The sequence below is a fragment of the Muntiacus reevesi genome, chromosome 2 (genome assembly GCF_963930625.1).
Source record: "Muntiacus reevesi chromosome 2, mMunRee1.1, whole genome shotgun sequence".
Lineage (NCBI taxonomy): Eukaryota > Metazoa > Chordata > Mammalia > Artiodactyla > Cervidae > Muntiacus > Muntiacus reevesi.
In genome coordinates, this window is record NC_089250.1 from 263,831,105 (window position 1) to 263,833,819 (window position 2,715).

At 50.1% G+C, this 2,715-nt stretch overlaps 1 non-coding gene across 1 annotated transcript; it reads right to left on the bottom strand.

Moving 5' to 3' along the window:
• Positions 1-686: 686 nt before the first annotated feature.
• On the bottom strand, positions 687-793 carry LOC136162047 (U6 spliceosomal RNA). The gene has a single exon (XR_010661898.1). It is a non-coding gene; the product is annotated as a U6 spliceosomal RNA (small nuclear RNA).
• Positions 794-2,715: the final 1,922 nt, after the last annotated feature.

Genomic DNA, 2,715 nt, shown 5'->3' on the forward strand with positions numbered 1-2,715 from the left:
TATGAGACCTTCCAGTCCAAAGCCTTTTAGAAGGCAGAATGCATGGCAATGGTTTACTCTGTTCCAAATGAGGATAATAAGGCTCTGAAAAGAGCAGCAACCGACCTGGACCACACACGGATTCATTCCTGGCCAAGTCCTTGGATCACCTATCTCCCCTGCTAAGGGCACAGGGACAAGGCTCATTGTCCAGGTGAGGCGGTGAGACTGAAGAGAAATTGCTGCAGTTCACTGCCAGTTAACCCCAACTGGGGTCTGGAGCCTGGACCTACAGGTTTCTATTAAGGAGATGGGAGGGAGACTTCTCTGGGGGTCCAATGGTTAAGACTCTGAGGTTCCAGGGCAGGGGGCTCCAGTTCCATTCCTGGTCAGAGAACTAAGATACCTCATGCCACCCAGCAGAGAGGGCAAAAAAAAAAAAAAAAAAAAAAAGATGGGGGAGACGGATGGCAGAATCACCTGGAGCACCACAGAGATGGTCTTCTCACCCACCTTGGCTGCCCACCATTTGTGGTAAGTGTCTGTCTTGAGAAGGTTTTCTTTTTTTTTTTAATTATATTTATTTCTTTACTGAAACCAAATGAGCTCACCTATACATAAGGCTCAAGATAGCATGGCAAATCAATTTCAAGAGTCAATTCCCAAAGATTGATGCCATGTTCTAATTGTAACCTTATGGTTCTAAAAAAAATATGGAACACTTCACGAATTTGTGTGTCATCTTTGCCCAGGGGCCATGCTAATCTTCTCTGTTTCATTCCAATTTTAGTATATGTGCTGCCGAAGCGAGCACCTTGAGAAGGTTTTCTTCACAGTAAGTCTGAGGAGAAGAGTAGAAAAGGGAATGTTAGAGTTCAGAGATGACAGCTATGACCCCAGCTCTCAGATGACTCTGAGAGTTCTCTCAAGCCCTCTGACCTCACCCAGCTTGAGGTTTCCTTATTAATCCCCCCACACTCTGGGCTCTGGGGAAGAGTGGATACATGTGTATGACTGGCTGAGTCCCTTTGCTGTTCACCTGAAACTCTCACAACATTGATATCTGGCTATACCCCAATACAAAACCTTCCAGTGTTAAAATAATAACCCCCCCACACTCTACCTGGAGTCCCCTCCAACATTTTCCCCTGGAAATTCACCTCTGCTCCTTCCCAGGAACCAAAACCCCTCCTTTTCTCTCAGCAAATTCCTCTATCCCACATCTCTCCAGAATTCCCTATGGCCTCCCAGAAATTCTCCCATGACACTCCTTAGAATTCCACAAAGTCCCCTCTGTGAAAGGAAAACCAAAATGAAGTCAGTATTGCTAAAAGTGTTCCCTAAGATTGACCGGGGGGCCACTGAGGAATTCTGACCAAGCGGATCGCAGCTACCATGGAATCTGACCTTTTGGCCACTTATTGTATTCACACAAGCATCCAGAATATGCGCCAGAAACTCCAGGTACTTATCAGACCCTTACCCTCCAGTAACTCAGGACAGCTTCTTCTTTAAAGCCAATATTTACGTGTATCACAGTCAATTGGAATTCTCTCCACACGACTTTAACAATCTGCTGACCTCTGTCCTCATAAGCCCCTGAATCTCTGGCAACACTCCGTTTATCGGAATCTGGGTCTCCCAAACTGCAGTTCTTAAGAACCCCAATCAAGCTCTTTCTTGGCACCCCGCAGACGGATTATTTCTCCACACCTTTCAGACTCCAAAAGTTCTCCCAGGGCCCCTGACGAATTCCTTTACTTCTTCCACCCTCCCCCACGCCAGTCCCTCACCGAGTCCTGGCTACCGAGTCCTGGCGGAGGCGGATCTCCGGCATGTCAACGTCGTGTGGGCTTCGCCTGACCCAAAAGATGCACGAAGGTCTCAGCTTGGGGGGCTCACAGTGAGTGCGCCCCATGCGGCCTTCACTGCGCAAGCGCACGAGGCTCGGGCCTTTCAAACGGCGGCGCGCCGGCCGTTACGTCACCATTGCGCATGCCTAGTGCGTCTGTTCGGAGAGCGGCCCGAAGCGCCAAGTTCCCTAGCAACGAGCTTTTCCGGCCTCGCTCGGGCCACGGGTCTCTCTAGCCCCTCCTCCCGGTCACTTTCACACCGGGATTTCTAGCAACCTGCTTGGCCTGCAGGATTGTTCCCCAGCAGAAATTTGCGATCCTCAGCGCCCCAACTGAAGCTTGGAAAGCAAGAGGCCAGCAAACTTGAGTGGATTCTTTCAGAAAGTCGGGAGCCTAGCGGAGCAAGATCCCCCTCCATGGCTAGCTGACAGGCTAACCTCCCCACGCCTAACACAAACAGACACACAGACAGACACACACACACATGAGAAAATGTCTGATCCCTGAAGAGCAGGCCTGAGGTAGACAGAGTGTTAAAGGACCTCAATAAAACACAAAGTATGTGCCCGAACCAGAAACACACCCAGCCTTGACTGCTTCCGACCACGCCTCACTTTTCCAATGTGAACTCTGGGTATCTGTCTCCTACCATCCCTATGACCTGAACAAGCACCCCTCTGTTCAGTCTCCGAGAGACCCAAGTGCATCCTGGGTTGGGGTCGGAGATGGAGACAAACCAAACACAGAAAAGCAAGTATGAGCCAAGCATCCCTTGGCAGAACAAGTCTGGATTTACTTGGCGGTCCCAGGTAGGGCCTCACCTACACTGGGCACCTCCTTGGGGAAGGAGAGAAGGAGAGGGTACGTGAGTCCTAGCAGCTGC